At 45.2% G+C, this 19,698-nt stretch overlaps 1 protein-coding gene and 1 long non-coding RNA gene across 4 annotated transcripts in view; one reads left to right on the forward strand and one right to left on the reverse strand.

Moving 5' to 3' along the window:
- The window catches only part of LOC126539319 (uncharacterized), a 361,484-nt gene that overhangs the window by 54,439 nt on the left and 287,347 nt on the right, over positions 1 to 19,698 (forward strand). The gene's annotated exons all lie outside the window — the stretch shown is intronic.
- LOC129386962 (uncharacterized) overlaps positions 1 to 19,698 on the reverse strand; it is a 59,668-nt gene that overhangs the window by 31,917 nt on the left and 8,053 nt on the right. The window lies entirely within an intron of this gene.

Raw genomic sequence — 19,698 nt, forward strand, 5'->3', positions numbered from 1 at the left:
GTCGAGCTGCAAAAACAGGAATCCCCCGCCACCCCGGCGGGGCCCTCTTTCTTACGAAGCGAGGTGCGTTTGCTTGGATGAGTTTTCACGGTTTCCTGTCAGTCCGTCTGTTCAGTGCTGTCTGGAGAGGAGGGGCAAGGGGGAAACACCTAAAACATGTAATGTGCACGAGGACCTAAATCTCCCTTGCCCCTTGTCACCACCACGCCACCCTCCACCTCTCAAATAGTTCCGCCACTGTCCTTCTCATAGAAAGGATGTGCTGCAGTACCCAACAGTGCCTCCCGTTCGACTTTTCTTTACCGTGATGGTAATTTGGGCGGGGGAGGTTGAGTCCGATAGCAGATAATGATGAGTCTGATGGCAGAGTCTAGGCAGGAAAGGAAAGAAGACGTCACACGTGTTTTTGTCCGCATGCCGTGGGGCATGGAATGTTCACTGTTCGGGCTAGGGTTGTGGAAGAGTGAAGGGGGAAGTTGAAGAGCTGGACACAAAGGCCTGTCTCCAGGGCCCATTCCTGCCTAGTCGCTGCGCACCCTCGCGCGCGGTCGACGGAAAAAGTAGGTCAGACTGGCCGCCGAACTTTCCAGAAAGAAGCAGAAAAAGATGACTCAGAGGCGACGGAGGGCGCGTAACTTCGCCCGCACTAGGAGTAGCCCTCTCCCCTTCGTTCTCGCGCTCGGAGTTGACGGGGCGAAAGAAAAATCGAGAACCTCCCAGAACAGACGGTTGTTCCTAGCCAATAGGAAGACGAGACCGGAACGGGAGGAGTTCGTACGGAGAAGGAGGGAATTTGTACAAGGAACTCTATGCGTATGTAAACGCCTGCTTTGGCGCTAGTAACAAACAGACACGGCGCGCGTCTATAAAAGGAAGTTGATCGCGGGCTACGATTCAGCCCCGAGCCGCCGGTTAAGCTTGCATAAGCCCGCCCGCTGAGGAGCTACCGGGGGACGCACCGCGCTCGGCCAGCCACGGACCATCCACGCAGCGCGCGCCAGTCATCGGGACGGCCACCGCTGGACAACTGCGGTCGTGTCGGACTGACAAGTGCCCGGTGAATAATTAGCATCCATTCATGCGTAAATGCTAGGTCGGAAGCATCAAAGTGGTGCGTCTAAACGAAAGGTGAAGTTAGAAAGAGAAGAGCGTGAAAAGAAGCTACCAAAAGTGACAAAGTATCTACTGAATGCAGCTTCCGCGGAGCAGTATGATCGCTCTACCCAGAGTCCGTGTCAAACTCCCCATAGTACCGACTGTGCTTCTGTGGAGGACTTGCCAACTCCATCCCCAGGGTTTCCTGCCAAGAAGCAAGGTTTGACTCGTCTTGGTTGTCTGGATTTTGTGAAAACGGTGCCAACCTCAGTCGTCCATATTTCTGAGCAACCGACGCTCACCGAGCCCTGTCCTGTTTCTGAATGAGCAACGTCTATGCTACTCAGCCGGGCCCCTGCCACAGAGCTCCAGGTGCCCGGTCCACCACGCCTGATTTCTACTACTGCTGATCAACAGGTGCCAAACCTCCCCGGTGAGCCTCCTTCTACTGACGAGCGCCAGGAAACAACACTCCGCGAACTGACTGGCTTGTTTCCTGTTAGGTTGGCTTCAAATAATCATGTTCCCACCCACAAAGTGTGCCTCGAGAGGACGAATAAGACGGCTTCTCGTTGCAGCAACAGAGAAGTACAGACACCCCCGCAGCAAGAGGTACGTTATGAGATTCTCCGAAGTGACCCTGCTCAGTGGCCGGACGTTATTATTGACAGCTTTCGGAGTGTATGCCTTGAGAAAGGGTCATTGTATTTTCAACATCGGGCAGAAAATTTTTCGTCTTCCGAAAGGCAATACAAAACTCAGAAACGCTATATGTCAACTCATCTTTTTGTGAGAAAGGCTATAAATGGGGAGGCGTACGAGCGACACTGGTTAATGTACTCGGAGTCCAAAGGTTCCGTTTACTGTTTCATGTGCAAACTATTTTCGATTTCAAGCAACCCCAGTGCTTTCACCACGCACGGCTTTTCTGATTGGAAATGAGCAGAAGAAAAGGTTTGCGCACATGAAAATAGCATCGAGTACCGGAACTACGTGGCACCATGGCTCGCCCGCTCTAACTCGAGCAGCACAATTGACAAGGAGCTGGTTAAGCATCTTGTCACTGAGACCGCTTACTGGACAGAGGTTTTGAAGTGCGTAGTCGTTGTAGTTAAGCTTCTAGCTGAGCACAACCTAGCGTTTAGGGGCAGTGAGGAGATTTTTGGTTCACCGAGAAATGGCGATTATATGGGAGTGCTTGAGGCCATTGCCAAGTTTGATCCCTTTCTAGAGGAGCACATCAAACGCTACAGGAACAAAGGAAAAGGTCACCCATCGTATCTGTCAAAAACCATTTGTGATGAATTTATCGAGCATATGGCAAAGGCTGTCAAGGAACGTCTCGTTGATGAAGTGAAACGTGCAAAATACTTCTCTTTAATTGTTGATTCGACTCCAGACTTTACTCACATTGATCAGCTGTCAGTTGTTTCACGATACTATTTAAATGGGAAAGTGTACGAACGCTTTATTGGATTTGTTCCAATTGAATCGCATACCGGCTTGTATCTTTTCGATACTGTGATGTCCCTCTTGACGACCAATGGCACCTCAATTGATGATTGTAGGGGCCAAGCTTATGACAATGTGAGTAATATGTCAGGAAAATACAAAGGACTGCAAGCTCAAATCAAACACCTGAACGAATTGGCAGTCTACGTCCCATGTGCTGGTCATTAACTGAACTTAGTTGGCGCGTGTAGCCTTGACATTTGCCTTAAGGCAGTCAAATTTTTCACTGTATTTCAGAGACTGTATGTGTTCTTTGCTGCCTCACCTAAGGGATGGAGGTATCTTTTGAACAGCATAGGTGGAACTGGCCAGCAGCTTGTTTTGAAAAGTCTCTCTGAGACGAGGTGGTCAAGACATGCTGAATCATTTAAGGCCATTCTGAAAAATTTCAATGCAGTCTTGTGTTGCCTTGAAGCTATATCAAAGAACGAGGAAGAAAACAGTGACACTAAGAATGAAGCGCACTCTCTCTTCAAGAAAATGACAAAACTAGAGACTGCATTCATGGCGATTTTCTGGAGTGAAATCTTGGAGCGCTTTGACAAAATGAGCGTAGCACTTCAGAAACCAGGCCTAGACATTTCAACTGCTGTAGACCTGCTGAGCTCTAGAAGGCTTTGTTAATTCTTTGCGACCTATCTTTGATACCTTCGAAGAGAGAGCACACACGCTAAGTACCAATCAATGTTATCAGGATGAGGGCAAACGCATCATTTTGAGTAAGCACCCGGACGGAAAAGCGATAGTGCGCTACAAGGTAGAAAAAAGTTTATCGTAGAGACCTACAATGTTATACTTGACAGTCTAAGCTCTGCTTTACGAGTGCGAAAGGCTGCCTACACTGAACTCTGGGAAAGGTTCGGATTCTTAAAATTGCTGACAGAGGTTTGGAGCGAGGCCTCTCTGGCACAGCAGGCTGAGAAGTTAGTGAAAACCTACAAAAATGATTTGGAGCCAGCATGCTCCGCTGAAATCGTTCAGTTTGCGAACTTTCTGCACAATTCTGTGTGCCAGGACACGAGTCCCCTGGGAATAATGAAGTTGCTGCACGAAAGAAAGCTTATTGATATGTTTCCGAACCTTTCTATTGCTTTGCGAATGTACTTAAGCATACCCTGGCAAACTGAGGCCGAACGATCGTTTTCCAAGTTGTCACTGATAAAAAATCACCTTCGTTCGAGCCTTCTTGAGGACAAGGTGAAATCGCTTGCTATCATGTCCCTTGAAAGTGACCTCCTCCGCGATCTATCCTTTGAACTGATTTCGCCAAAGCGAAGGCGCGAAAGATGTCATTTCAAAAGAGGACTGTTTGCGCTATACATGATTAGTTTCAATAAGTTCGTTGTGTCGCCTCCCAGCCTCCACGTTTCTAATGAAACGCTGAGCAGTTTAATTCAATATATGCAAATCTTCGTTGTTCGTCTCTTGTTTGTCCTTCTTGTGATATTTAGCGTGCTTATAAATAACTGTATTTTTGTTGTTTTTGATAGTGTCACGTTTATTTGGCGTCATCCTTCCTTGTCTTACCTTTAACGAAAATATTTTCAAATAATATTTTGTAATTACAGTTGATAATTTTCATCTGTATTCTAGTGCATTTTATGGTGTTTGTATTGCCTTAAGTATTGTATATATCTATTGCATATTTATAGAGTAACGTGTATAACGATTACTGCAGTCTGATGCTTGAATTTTAATAAAGAATTTTTTGGATACAACCATGCGTCTCCTCACGGGATTAAACTTAGTGATGCAAACAAAGCCTAGCTTCAGAAGGATCGACATCTGAGCTGTGTTGTCTTTTCTATGTTCTTGTCCGTCTTGAGTGCACTAAACTTTTCCTTAAAGCCTAGCTTTTGCTGAAAACAGTATGCAGATTAATCACAAAGTGAACATATGTGTTGGTGCTTACAACAGCACGCATTTCAAGCAAGTTTTGTTGTTTTCCTTATAATAATAACAATAATAATAATCCCGTTGATCGCACTTTGTTCTTTTTAATTTGGTGGAATTAAAATGAAACATGGCATATTTCCAGTAGCGTAGCAGGCGACGGGGGGGGGGGGAGGGTCGGTATAGGGAAAGGGGCCTGCATGCGCATTAGCCCAGGGCCACCATTTTTCTTAACCCAGCTCTGCCCATAATGCGACATGCAAGGGATATCCGTGGGGACACGGTAAATGCAGCCAAACGATCATGTGAGGGGCGTCCGCCGGACGTATTTGGCACGTCCCTAGGATATCCATGTCCTGGCAGAGGACGTCCACAGGATATCCATAGGGCGCCATTGTTGTCACTGGGCGGTTGCACATTCTGAAAGATAACGCAAAGGTGGTCTGGTACGGCACTTAAAGGAACCCTGAAACACTTTTTGAACATTGAAGACTTGCCGATCTGTTAACGAGGCGCGATCCTGTGAACGTTTGAACCAAATACTATTGCACTGCATGCAGCAGGGAATTTACAATATCGTGTCACGTTTTCTACGCGTGGCCTCCGAAGTGAAAATCTTACTGTAGATACTGTTGCCGCCGTGAGCCGCGGGGCCATAAAACCCCTTTATTCTGGAAATAGCGGCAGTTTTAGATCTGTGCCCCCGGACGCTTAGCCGCACCGCTGTCTTCGCTGTCGTGCCCAAATAGAGCCCAAAGATAGGTATGTATGCAAAGCCACCCATCGTCCATAGCTGGCTTGTGGTGGAAGAAACCACGACCTCCTCACCATTAGCAGGAAGTACATAGACGCTGACATATTTGTTTATATTTCTTTTACTAGTTTAGTTATTAAGTGAATGGTCAGCATGTGCAAAGAGCCTGTGCTTCTACATATTCAACCATTTGATGTGTGTAGCAGCCGTAAGTTTATATCTGATGTACCAGCGTCGCGCAAATCACTATGACCGATATTAAAGCTCCGATATACACCTTCCAGGTGTGTGTAGTGTGTAGTAGTAGTAAGCATGGATTTGACTTCTTGGTGTTTATGTAGAAGGCACAATTTATATAGTCCTTGTTCTTTAGTTTGATTGGTTAATAAATACGACTTTAGCCCTTGTGTAAAGTTAAGTAATTGTTTGCAAGTTTTGTCATGAGTGTTGGAGTCATAAACTCTGCTAGTCCTACATAACACATCAATGACATAAATAAAAAAATAAAGATTGCTACCACTTCTCGTCTACCCTCAACAGCCCCCCTACCCTCCCCCTTGAAATTTAGACAAACCCCCGAGTCTCAATTCCTTGGGAAGCCTCTGAACTGCTTAAGTACGTTCAGTGACCTACTCTTTTTATTGTGACAGCATTAAAATAAGATATTGCACCTAACACTTTCCTTTCATTCAAATCCTGTAACAATATTGTGTTTTAGTGGGTTTGCATTGTTCGAACACAACTTTGATTGTCTCGTTCGTCCGAAAAAAAAAAGAAATTTTGCAGAAACCATCAACAATGATTGCCAATGAAGCGAATAGCCGAACACTTCTACAAAGCTATTTGCTTTATTAGGGATAGTTTGCGTTCAGCGTCATTGTGCTTTGCTACTCGGTTGTTAGAATGTGCCCTTTGCATCTGCAGCTTTGTAGCTGCAGTGAAAGTTGAAGCACCGCCCAACACGATAACAGGCAAAAGTGCCAAAGCAAGCTGCAGCGAGCGCCTTACAGCAGAATGACTTGTGCAATGAAGGATTTTGTATGTTCTGGCTGAATTCCTAAGTGCAATGTGCATTGTGAACTGCTCTACAGCGAGGACCACCACAACAAATTTGCCTGTACAATGAAGAATTATAGGCACCTCAGGGGGCCGATTTGTTACTTACAGTGAACGCACGTAGAAGCAGCACCACAGAGCGGCTTGATGATAATGATGTTTATAGGCATCCCCTTTGAAGCAGGGCAGGGACAAATAGTCACCTAGCCTGCTTGATTTAATCAGGTTTTACTACGGCTATCGCTATCCAGCCTTTTGTCTATCTGATCTGTATTTAAAACCTCTCTTACAATATTGTGGAATTACTTATGCTTGCAATGACTCCGGTTCCATCAATTTCTTCCCTGCTTTTTTTTCCAGCAGTATTCTTATCATCTCTTACACATCTCTACTGCTGATCAGGTAATACTTCCACCTTCCTTGAACCCCAACGCTTCTGGAAGGTGGACACTCCCTACAGGTGTTGCTGGGCGAATATCTTGGCATTCCATTGCGGTGTGCCAAGTAGTTTCTGGGATTTTTTTTCCAGCACACACATGCATCTTCTGGCGCATATTTCTTTATGTATGTCTTTGTCCTCAGATAGCTAGGCACTCCCCTTTGTGTTATCATACAGACTTTCCCTCCCGATTTCTTTCTTGCCATTCTTATAAATCTCCATGGTCTATTTTGTTTCCCTTTTTTCCCGCATGGCAGTGCTTCCTATGGCAGTGCACGAACGTTCATGGACATTTACAACAATGGCAAAAAAGAAATTAGAAGGGAAAACCTGTACGATAACACAAGGAGCAGTGGATTGCTATTTGAGATTCGAGCCTGTTGCCTAAAAACAAAAACATAACAGAGCAAATATTCGCAACAAGATGAGGCATGTGTCTGCTGCAGCAAATATCTGGAGACCATTCAGCACATCCTAATGGAATGCAAAGGTATTCACAGCCAGCGAGACCCGTAGGTAAGCTACACCGTCCAGAAGCGTTTGGATTTAAGGTGGGTGAATGCATCAACCGGTTGGCAGTCAAGATAAACAAGAAACCTTCCCATGTCTCTTGCAAGAGGCAGCCCTATCAAGAGATTGATAGGACCGAATCCATTACAGGTATAGGTAATGGTACAAGGTAGATATAGAAGTTTTAAGGAAGAGAAAGAAGATTAAGGAGGTGTATACAAAATGTTAAAATGCAAAACACGTATAGCAAACCTGATTAGCTCAAGCAAGCTAGGTGACTTTGTCACCACCCCATTTCAAAGGGGATGCCAATAAGTGATAACCATCACATAGGAAACGGCACCATGCGAGAGGGTCCGGACACCTCAGTACCTATGGTTGCTACCTCCCCCACCCCCCTTCTTACTTTCAACAGACATGATGATCTGACGTCATTGATGCCATTAAAGACAAAATGGAGGCGAAGTTAGGCAAAAAAGCAGCGATGAAGATCTGCAGACTGGCACTCTGCAGCTGTACCTAGAGTCACCTCTGGATTTTGCCGCTCAGCATCTCGCAAGCCTCGCTGTCATAGCACCGGCTGCAGTTGCACATTTTGTCTAGCTAAGTGCGTAGAAAAGAATTTGCGACTTGATTCGCTAAAAACAAAAAACTGTATCTCACAAGCAACTTTCAGCACTGCCGAAGGTACGAGGTGTACACAGGTAATATTATTGCGCAGCGTAATATAATTACAGGAGTGATTGTCTGATTATTGCTGGGATTAGAGAGCTCTATTTTTGCTTGGTACATGATACATTTCAGCGACACATGACTTGTTCAGCCCACTGCACATGCATGTCATATACGGCGAATGAACTGTGGCATTTACCGCCGGTAACCGTAATAGCCACCCTCACTGTGATTACTATGGATGGATGGATGGATGGATGGATGGATGGATGGATGCTATGAGCATCTCCATTGAAGCAGGGCAGTGGGTTGCACCACCAAGCTTTTTTTCTTACTTTGCCCAATGTATTTTTTTATATTTATTTGTTGCTTTACAGACAAGAAACTCCTAGCATCAAACTTTCCAAACCATTATTGGTAATCTTGCTTTTGTACGCCTCCATTGTCTGTAGTCTCCCTCCCTACCTTTCTGCCACCAAATCTCCAATCGCCTTTTACTAACCTCTGTTGCAGACATGGTTAGTTTTCCCCTGCTATAGCTGAACCCTAAGGGCTTCAGGGATTCCAGCGAAGCCTAAACCAACAGCTGGATAGATATCGCCTTTTACTAACCTCTGTTGCAGACATGGTTAGTTTTCCCCTGCTATAGCTGAACCCTAAGGGCTTCAGGGATTCCAGCGAAGCCTAAACCAACAGCTGGATAGATACCTTCACATTCTAATAAAGCATGTACCATAATTTCCATAGCTTTACCACAGCAAGTAGATGCTTGTTCTTCCTTGCTGTACCTCGCTTTAAACTAAACCCGCCATAGTTGCTTAGTGGCTATAGTGTTGGGCTTCTAAGCACAAGGTCGTGGCTTCACATCCCGGCGAAAGCGGCTACATTTCGATGCAGACAAAATTCGAAAGCACCGGCATACTTGCACGTTAAAGAAGCCCAGGTGGTCCAGATTATTCCTGAATCCCCCACTACGGCGTGCCTCATAATCAGATCATGGTTCTGGCCCGTAAAACCCGATATTTAAAATTAGTTTTTTAGCTAAGGCATCCTGACCTCGTTTCGAAAAGTAGAGAGCTTCACTTCAAGTTATCATAACATTGTTTCTTTCCCGATTTCATTTTACCTCCTAGGTAGTTACTCATAGCTGGTTTCTTTTCCATTGCCACCACCCAGGATATTGTGTGAGCCTGTCTGACTTTGCGTTCGATGTTCTTTGTTCCCATGCTGCTTACCACACGGGTCGCATACTTGCTGGTAAGCTTACTTATTTTCCTTTCCTGTGAGTCATTGTTTTTCCTGTACAAATGCTTGAACACTCCCGCAAACGTTTACTTTCTTTCATATTCTCAGTCATTATGTGAGCAACTTGGCAGCACCCATACGTGCACAGACCACCCGCTTCAATCCCAATTTGCACTTGTTACTGCCTCTCTGCCTTCACAGAAATAAATGGCAAAATCAACCGTCACTTTATATAATCACACACTGAGGGCAAAGCATCAGGTAGGTATTGTTATTAGTATTGAGATCAGATATTTGTTTTGGCACTGGACTGAACTGTAAAATGATGCCGAGCCGTAAAGGTGGTTTCATTTTCAGTTAGCAGAAGGCGCCATAGCATTAACACCAGTGATGCACTGGCGATGCAGATAGCTATAAAGGCCTGATTTTCACTGCATCATGAATTTACTACTCCGCTTTAGTATGGTAAGTGATGACGGTGATGAGCAAATACCAAATAGACACCGAGCATAAGACGTCGCAAGGATGAACATATATAAGGGCGTTTGCCATTAGTTATGCCAGAGGAGGCTGCAATTAACTGCTGAGAAAGCGTATAGATGAAGCGGAGCCCTGCTGTCCTATTCAAGTAAATGCAGTTTATGGTTACAAGGCTAAAACATTTGTTGCCTCAATCCACCAACTATGAAGGATGGCAAAGCAGATGCTGAGCAGACAATACGGCGTGGATGAGCACATTTTGAGCGGCATTCGGCCTTCCTATTGGCTAAAATGTCATGTAGCTTCCACAGTACTGCAAGGAACTGCTGAGATGAGAGTATAAATAGGCGTTGTGCTACATATGTCATACAAATATGAATATATCTCACTCTATAACCACGAGCACTCGCTGTCACAACTTGGCCTCATGAGGAGAGCCATCAGCATGGCCGGCAGCAAGGAGTGCATATGCTTGTCCTAAAGCGAACATTTCTTGCTGCCATTCATTTCACCATTTCAACTGTGTCGTGCTTCCAAAACTCGAATTACGCGACCTCCAACATTAGGTGAGCATGAAGCCATCAGCCATCTCGGCTCACCCTTTCATGCTCGCCCTTTTTCCTTGCACACGCAGCAAGCGACTTCCAACATATACTGCTACATATGCTATATCTGTCAACATTAAAATTCACAAGGATCCCATGAACGTAACAAAAAGGGGGTAATAGCATGCACATTTAATGCAGCACAATAGCAGCAGCAAACTCACATTTGTTGTAATCTCACCCCACCCCATCTTTCATTGGGCTTTAAAACACAGTGTATTTTTCATAAAACTTAATACAACCTTTGTAGAATCGAGGAATGAGCTAAAATTTTTAAGCCTTACAAAAAATTCAGGGAAGTGGCAGGTATGCGCATGCACTTGGCCAATCGTGCAGTCACAGCAAGTCTAGAAAAGCAGACTAATGCTCTCCTCCTCTAGCCTCGCTGTGGAGCAGCGTACACTTGGTAACATGAATCACACGAGATTGCCCTCACACCAGCAGCACATGACGTGACCAACAGTGGTACGGCACACAGGCTGTTCATTCTCCTCACTCCTGGACTTTATTCGGGAGAATACAGTGAAAATGCGCCTCGAATGTTCGTATAATACAATCACAATACAAAACAAAGGAATAATAAATATTAAAGTAGTACAGTTCGCTAGCGTGCATAGCGCTTAGGTTCACTTCGTGGACTTGAATCAGGCGCAGCATCACTGTGAGTGGGTAGAATATCGAACGAGGCATTATAATCCAGTGCAACAAAACATTGGACCCTTTCGTACGGTCTCAGTTATTTTTTACTATGTCTGCATCACACTATTGGTCTCCAGACACAGTCACTGGGGCATAAGATTGTAGTGTCGGGTGTCAATCCTTTGCTGGTTCTTGATGCACAGGCAGCTGGGCTGCCGAGCTTCTTCGGCACACTTGAGGTAGGCAGCGACGTCAAGTTTGTCTTCATTGGTGATGTTCGGCAGCATGGCATCAAACAATTTCATACGGTTCCTTTCGCAAACCAGCTTGGACAGCGTCATTTGCATTCTTTTCCCACTGCCATGTCATAGGGAAAGGTTACATACAGAAGGAAGGAATCCCATGTCTTGTGTTCATCTTGGACATCTAGCATGACAGTGATGGTCTTTTTTAGTCATTCCATAAGGCAATTTGTCTAATAATTATATCTTTTTCAATCGCTTGTGCTGCTGAGTTGCAGGATGGCTTGTGTAAAGTCAGCCATAAAAGCTGCTCCTTTATTGGAGATGACGACATCGGGGGCAAAGCAGGATGTTCTAAAAAAATAATGTCGTCCCTTCAGCCTCATCTTGACGAAGAATATCACGCCCTTTGGGAAGTACTTTCATAAGATGCTTAGTCCGTAACCACGGCGATCCACTTACTCCTAGATGCTGACATCAGAAAAGGCCAGAAGTCCATTCTGATCTGCTGCAACAGTCAGCGAGGAGGTTCAATATGCTGTAGGTATCCCTTTAGTCTTGTCGGTGGTGTCCTGCATTGTTCATCTCGGCATGCACTGACATAATGGGCATGATGGCAGTCAGGCACAGCCAGTAATATTTCTCTTGTAATCTAGCAAGTGTGTACGAGAAACAAAGGTGCTCTGCTGTCAGATTGTCATGGAAGATATGTACAACCTTTAGCCACAGTGCTGACACACAAGGAGGTAGGTGGCACTGAACAGTGAGAAATTTATTACAAGCGTGTGGTTAAATTCCTTGCCTTTTGTTCCTTCTCTCTCCAAAGCACATCATTGTGCAGGCAAAATAAAGTAACCTATGCTTAACTAGCCTGCAAACAAAGCAGGTCTCACTTTCCAAATGCCCAATTAAATATTTAAATTCTAGGTCTGCCCACCATTGTTCTGTAAAATCACTCCTGTGAAGTTCCCAGAAAGGCAGTATCATCCTGTTGGTCTTGCTATAGCGAATCAATAAAAGCGTGGGACAGCTAGGCAGCCAGGATCAGAGTGCTTCCATTAATGTTTGAAACCACGGTGCTGTCAAATTTCTGCATTCTAGAAGCTACACTGCGCAATTCAGTCTGATGGGTCCTTCTAAGTGCTAGCCGAAAAAGGGCATGGTGGTCCCTTATAACTTTGAACGTTGAGCAACGTTTCGAGTTAGTCATGTTGGTTGTTCATCCCTTACAGGGGACAACATATAAAGAAGACAAAGTGAGGCCTAACAAGGACACACTGGGTGCTGTACTTTCAGCAATTGTTTATTTTGCCGGTAGACAAGTTTTTATACTATAACTGTCACAAAAAAAAAAAAGAAAAGCCTGGTATAGAAACATCAAACAGACACGACAAACCAAACAAAGAGCTGGCTGCTCCTCTGTATCAATTTCTTTCTCTTTTTTCTCGCGGTGCGTGCCTGTGCGCATTTATTCTTTTTCTACATTCTCCTGCCCTACAGTAGTCTTTGCAAGCTTGACATTGCGACAGACTGGTACTATTCCATCTTGACTGGGAAGCCCACAACTCATCTTAATGACCAAATGCATCTAGAAGCGTTAGACCACTCAATAATAATCACATCATCCAGCTGGTAGAACTAAAGTGACTGCAGCTCAAGCAGGTGTTCCTTTTACATCTGATCTGCCAAAGGTTAAGAATCTTCTGGTGGTATTGCAACTTCCTGTTCACATAGAGCCGAGTGGCCCAAGAAAGAAGCTTGAGCAGGAGAGTTGATTAACCTGAATGCTGCAAGATTCGTTGTCCCTGCTACGAGGCTTTTGAGGGTCTGAATAAAGGCGACAGTGAAGATAGCGCAGAACTGAATGCTTGGTGACAGTGTCTTCAAGCAAAACGTGGCCACTGCCTTCAGAAAAAACTTCACGTTGAGCACGATAGGCACAGAGCAGTTCAGCCTTGGTAAGCTCCTCTGCTAAAATAATTTTGCCACATATGTGTATACAACAGCTTCAATCTACAACTTGAGAAATCCAGGTTGTGACAAGCAGGAGCTTTTGCAGTTTACTGAACTTCGTTAAGTCGATGAGCATGTCAACTTTGCATGACTCCTGAAGAAAGACAAGTGACGTGTAACATTCTGGCTTATCATTCATCTGATTGCACACAGCTGGTTCTATAGGCCGTGCTGATCTTGGCTGAGGTCACCATTTGAGTACAATCCACCAGCTGTGAATTCCACAGTAAGTATTTGCAGATATGACCCCAATGAATAAGTCCAACGGTTTATGCTCTCCTGGCCAGCAGCACCATCAAATATAAACTCTATTAAAGCGATCTTGCGCGCGGCAGTGACAAGCCACACAATGGAGATGGCTTTGTGTTCGCTCAGTGCCTACAAGTCAAACCCCCACACAAGCGACGACTTAGGGTGTCTACCGAGTTGACACTTCCACATTCCCCGAGTTTCCCAGGTTTCCCATGTGTGCCTTTGTAAAATTCCTTGAGTCGTCCATGTCGCCCAATGCTGTCCCTCTCTAGCAAGCATGTTCAAACATAAAAAAACGACTCAATCCAGTTTGAATAGAAAGGAGTAGTGTTTATTTTATTTTTAAAAAAACAGAGGGGCGGGGTTGGTAACATACACAGCGAATAAAATATATATTTTTTTTTCATTGCAAAACCTGTTGCAAGTTCAGTAGAACATTCTCAAATACGAATAAAAAGGCAATGCATACAGAAGCAAATATTTTCGAATATGAGCTATTTCTATCAACTGATAGCATTGGTATCAAGCCGAACTTTGTAACAAGTGAGATTCTCTCACAGCAGCTGGAAAGTCAACCTCAAGTGTCCTGGATACTCTCAGCCCACGCATAAGGCCTCAGTGTTGCGTTTCCCTGCTTTAAAGAATTTGTTTTGATTTGGATGAGGGACACCTGCATCTCGGCATTGGTCAACTGTTTTTTGAGCTCAAGCTCATTAAAAAAATTAGCGACACGCTTCATTTACCGTTCATTCCTCAATGCGTAGGTCATTTCTGTTCTTGTCTTCCTTCCGCCGCGCGTTCGCCCCACGGACCATTTGAAGCACCCTCTTTGTCAGTTGTACAGTCAACGTCCGAAAAGTCAGGCAGTTCGAAAAATGGATGAGTCTTTTACTGCCCTTAAGGGCTGAAATCGCCACAGGCAAATCCGAAAAAGCTATGAAAGCGTGCCAGTACACTTATTAGGCATATCGTTGCTCGTACTGTGACAGGAGATGGCGGTTGCATGCGTGTATAATTAAGGAATACATACTGCGAAGACTGCGCATGCCAACTCCTCGCGGAATTCGATGATTGGCGACATTTTACCGTCCACCATTGAACGGACAACCCATGCGTTCACAACTGCAGTTCCAACAATGAGCTCCACCGTAGCTTTCCTATACCACTTGAGCCCTTTCCGTAGGCAGGAGTAGTAGAATGTCATTTGATCACTGTAGTCTACGCCCTTTTTGGCCACGTTGTAGTCGAGGACTGTGCGCGGTTTCATGATCAGCTCACCCTTTATCGTTGTTTTTTTTCCGGTATCAACAAGGCTGGCGTCATGCTCAGCAACCGTTGTCATCATGAGAACGGGCCGTTTATCCAACCACTTCAGCACCTTTACGCCGTTGTGGGGTTCAAGACCAACGACTTCCCCTGTTTTTACTGTAGCTTCTGTAACTTCTTTCGGAAGCCCCTTTCGGTTCGATCGGAGAGTGCCACATAAAAATGTATCATCTTTCAACAGGCGTGATGCAAGCGGCATGCTCGCATAGTAGTTGTCGACGAAAAGTGTGCGACCACAGACGGTGAAGCCAGCCATCAAATTTACTACTACTTCTTCGGCATGCCCCATACCTGCTATGGCGCCAGATTTTCCGGCATATATTTGCACTTTCAATGTATATATCCCTCCTTCGTGCAGGCCTTGTATAGCTTGACTCCATACTTGTGGGCTTTACCAGGGATGTATTGCCTAAAGGCGAGGCGCCCACGCCACGGAATCATCGTTTCGTCAATGGCAATCTCTTTGCCTGGCTCCAACACTGAGCAGAAATTGCGATTCATTTTTTCGATCAAGGGTCGAATACGATAGAGACGATCCTGCTGTACGCTGGGTTCCTCGTTATCTGCGAAATGCCAGAACCTTAGTAGCAGCAGAAACCGGTCGCGGGCCATGCTCTGGCGAATGCAGTTTACGCCGTACAGATCGCTTCTTGCCCAGTAGTGCTGCAGATTAGGAAGCCTTACTAGACCCATGCAGATCAGTACATCAACGAACACTTTCATTTCTTGCACGTTTGTCTCAGTCCATTTCTTCACGCTCGATTTCTCTTGTAGGACGTTCGAGTCTATGTACTGCTTCCCAAACCTGTTTGTCTCATGAACCATCATGTCCCAAATGTCATCAGTCAAAAAAAGAGAAAACAAGCTGAGAGCATCGTTGCTAGTCGGGAGGCTGATTAGCACAGGAGGGCTCGAATATGACATCGCTCTAACTCTAGTCGTTATCGCATTCCAGCTTTCGGCAGGTAATGCAGCCTGAACATCACCATTTTCCGAATCCTCAGATACCGCTTCACCGCAAATGCTTGACTCACCATCCCACAGTTCAGAAGAACTTTCCAATAACTCTTCGAGGCTGTCATCGTCGCTGCTTGAACACTCAACGTTCGCTGGAGCAGAAGTTGTGCCGCACAAAGTGGATGGCAACGTATTTGGGCTGCCGTGTGTCTCGGCGGATCCGCTTCCACCGCAGGGTCCTTTCTTCTGGTTTTCTGTACCTCCGTCGAATTTTTGACAGTCCATCACGATTTTTGAATGCTCGTAAAAAATGGAAAGCACAAGGATGAGGACCACGAGGCTTGGCATTAAAAGTGAGCCAAGTTATTGCGAACAGGACAGACTAATTCTTCAGCTGAGCTCTTGCACACATTGTGAGCGCTTTTCAAAAGTACGTTGCACATGTGGAAAGCGCCCGAACAAAAGGCTGGAGCGGGTAGCTGGAACATTTTCTGCGCCGTTTCCTGATAGCCGTCAGCTTTATCATCAGACGCATTGCAAGCGCCAATGTCAATAAATACAGGCGCGCTTTATATCTCTACCGCCATCTGTGATATGATAGTGGAAATGCATTTTCATGCATTTGTGGAAGCATGTCGTTGCTGCACTGCAAGAAAGGCCTCGTTGTTTGCGCCAGCATGGCTGGACTGCATTGCGTGACCCACCGGTGGGCCATGACGCAGTGAACGTGTTAACACCAAAGGTCGTGGGTTCCACTCTTGACCTTCACGGTATCAACTGCAATCCAACTTGGAGATATGGCTGGTTCGCCTGTATTTCCAAGTGGGTTCAACTTCCACCAAAGGTCATGGGTTAGAGTGCCTTAATTAACTCTATCTTAATGAACTATGCCTTAATTATCTTCTACCTAATTAGCACCAACAGCCGTAGGTTTGACCTCCAATTTTGGTGCCATAGCACCGGACTTCAAATTTTTCGACAGATGAGCCATGTTCGCCTTAATACGAATGATACCTCATCAGTGTTGCAATTTATATTTTGGCATTTACACATTAACAAAAGATTTCAAACAAGGTCACCAGCTACTTACCAACAATGGTGGTAACTGTGGCATTAGTGCACCTCAGCAGATCTACCATCGAGGTCAAATGAAACACGAACAGCGGAGCATGTGGCCGAAGCATAACTAAAGATACAGTGCATGTCATCAGCCAGTCATTGTGCACATGAGTGGGCATGTGGTTCTTGCGCAGAGTGCAGCGCTGCTCATCCTTCTAGGATAAAGGTCACCCATAATTTCTTAAAAAGTTGTTTTCTCATCCCTCTGCAGCAGTGCCATCCCCACCTGGCAGTACACTTTAATGGTGGCTAGCACCATCGCCGCATCTGTAGCATGATTTAGCAGGCATGCGCCCAGTTTCCTAACGTGCATTGCTTTGCTGTTGTTACCACCATCAAAGCTGCCAGTGTCTAATCGTAATTTTAATAGCACCAAAAATTTAGTGCACTGGAATAGCAACAACAGTGCTAGCCACCTTAACAGTAATCGCAGATAGGCACTGCAATGGCGGGGTGAGAATACAACCATCAAACAAAATACATGTGACGAAACTGCACGAGGATAAGCAGCCCTGCATTCCATGTCGAAACCACATGCGCATGCATGTGTACAATGAAGACTGGCTGACGCTGCACACTGTATGTTCAGTTATGCTTCAGCCACACACTCTGCTATTCGCATTTCATTTGTATTCGATAGTGCATCTGCTGTGGCACTTGCAGGCATGCAGCTCATTATAGTGGGAACAGGAAAAATCCGTTAAATGTTCTGTGGACCTCCTGCATCCCTAAACTGAACATCTATTAGAGGTCACCTGTGTCCAGCTATGATATCCTTTCAACGTTACAGCAATGTGATCTGCATAGGGCTTAGATTATCCATGGTATGTATTTGTAATATTTGAAAAAATACAGACATCTATAGGATGTGTGCAATGTCTAGAACATGATGTTGTATTGACATCAATGGGATATAAATGGTGCAATGGGTTGGCGACTTCAGTTGTCCTGTGCAGCAGTTGTCCTTGGAAAGCTGCTCTTTCTTAGAAGCAAAAGAGATGTCAGTGTTGCAAATGCATCTGCGGCGCTTTTTTGAGCAAATGAATAAACATTCGCTCCAGCTGTAGGACGTGCTGTGCAAGTACAGAAGCGGTGTTGCTGCCTTACATACTTTTGGCACGGTTGTTCAGAGTTGTGACAACGTGGCACGTCTCTCGGCTTGCTACCTGAACACGTGTGAATGCGAAGAGCTCTTTTAGCTTTGCCTCCAATGACACAGCTGCCACGGCTGGCTACGAAACGTTCTCTTTGTTATACAAGACAAGCGTTGTCTTAAAGCCTGGCTCTGCTTTTCTATCATATACAAAAGGAGGAACTTGTATTGCAGAGCCTCCTGCAGGATATTAGTCAGCATTGCTGAGAAACTGAGTGTTGCTACATTTAGTGCAGTTAGGCAGCAGATATCTAGTTGTACAGAATCATGCAGATTCCCGAGGCCTCATACATCACTGCCTAACTTAACATGCTGTAGATTTCGAAGCACTGACAGGTAGTGCAGTTCAATTCTTTTTTCGATTGCGAAAACATTCTTTCAGAGGCTTGATGACATTTGCACAAAGATATTCAGAAGTTGGTAACCCAGCAATTGCTGCTGCCACCTCATCCCCTGCTGGGTAACACTGTAAGAAATAAAACTTGGTCCTTGTTGAGGTGGTGTCGCTCAGATGAACAGTCTGCTAAATTGTCTCCAGAAATCTGAGCGTGGATTGATTTAACCTCTAAACATGGGCATATCAAGCTTTGGCAGTTGTGGGCCAATTCTAAGCATAGCCACGGGTGCTCCTAAAGTCTCATTCCTAGGTAACAGTCTCCACTGCACTGTCCATGCATTCCAAAAATGGCAATTTTGCAGCGAACCTCAGCAAACATGCTGATAGCTTGATCATTATACTCTGCAGCTGTCACATATTCTGCTTCTAGCTCGTCATCGGCAATGGGCTCTCCGAGAAATTCATTGAAGTTGAGAACTCAGCTTTGCTAGCAGACAGATGATCATAGATACCTGAACACTTGGAGATGTGAACAGTAGAGTCTGCAAGCAGCGACCATGCTTCCTCGAGAATCTTCATATTCTGTGCTCATCAAGCTGACCGCATGGTATTGAGGCATTCCATCAGTCTTAAAATGCAAGTAGTGTTGGATTTGGAGTCTATGGCTGCAAGTCGGTTGTCACTCTGAGGGTCACTAATGGGGCTTTCACATCCACTTGTTACACCGGAGCAGAGTTGTCTACATCATTATCAGGGCACAGTACATGTCTGAGCACACTACATGTAGGAACACACTACATATCAAAGAACACTACATGCAAGAGCACACAATGTCTATATATGAACCATCAGTCATCCCCGGATCCCTACACCAGGGAAAACAATGATGTCAGATACATTATATCAGGTTATTCGAAGCCACTATTGATTATGCCTTAGTGGTGAAAGTGCACAATATGCACAACTTCTTTCGTGAGCACAGAGTGGAAAGGGATATAGCGAGAGATTGCTCATTGTTCCAGTGACACGAGGAAAGAGGTCCACAGCACAACAGAAGGGAGCAGCACCTCTTCCAGTATTCACACCTTGACTCGTTGAACGGGTTAGCATGAAGTGCAAATATTTAGGGCAATTAGCTGGCTCTCCATGGCAGTCAACGTGAGCTGCTTGCAGATCTTGTATGATGCTTTTTTAACAGCCCTTCTGAGGAATTTCTCTGTGACCTGGAAACCACATCGTTGTCACAATCTTGGGCTGAACTCTGCCAATTTACCATATGACTGGTAAAAGTGGTCTTTCTGCAGCAATTCTTGGAATACGAATACTACAAATCTGGCTAGTTGCTTGAGAAGACTCACATTCGACTGTTTTGCAGTGAGGTCATGCCCTCATGCCGGAA

The sequence above is a fragment of the Dermacentor andersoni genome, chromosome 11 (genome assembly GCF_023375885.2).
Source record: "Dermacentor andersoni chromosome 11, qqDerAnde1_hic_scaffold, whole genome shotgun sequence".
NCBI classification, from domain to species: Eukaryota; Metazoa; Arthropoda; class Arachnida; order Ixodida; family Ixodidae; genus Dermacentor; species Dermacentor andersoni.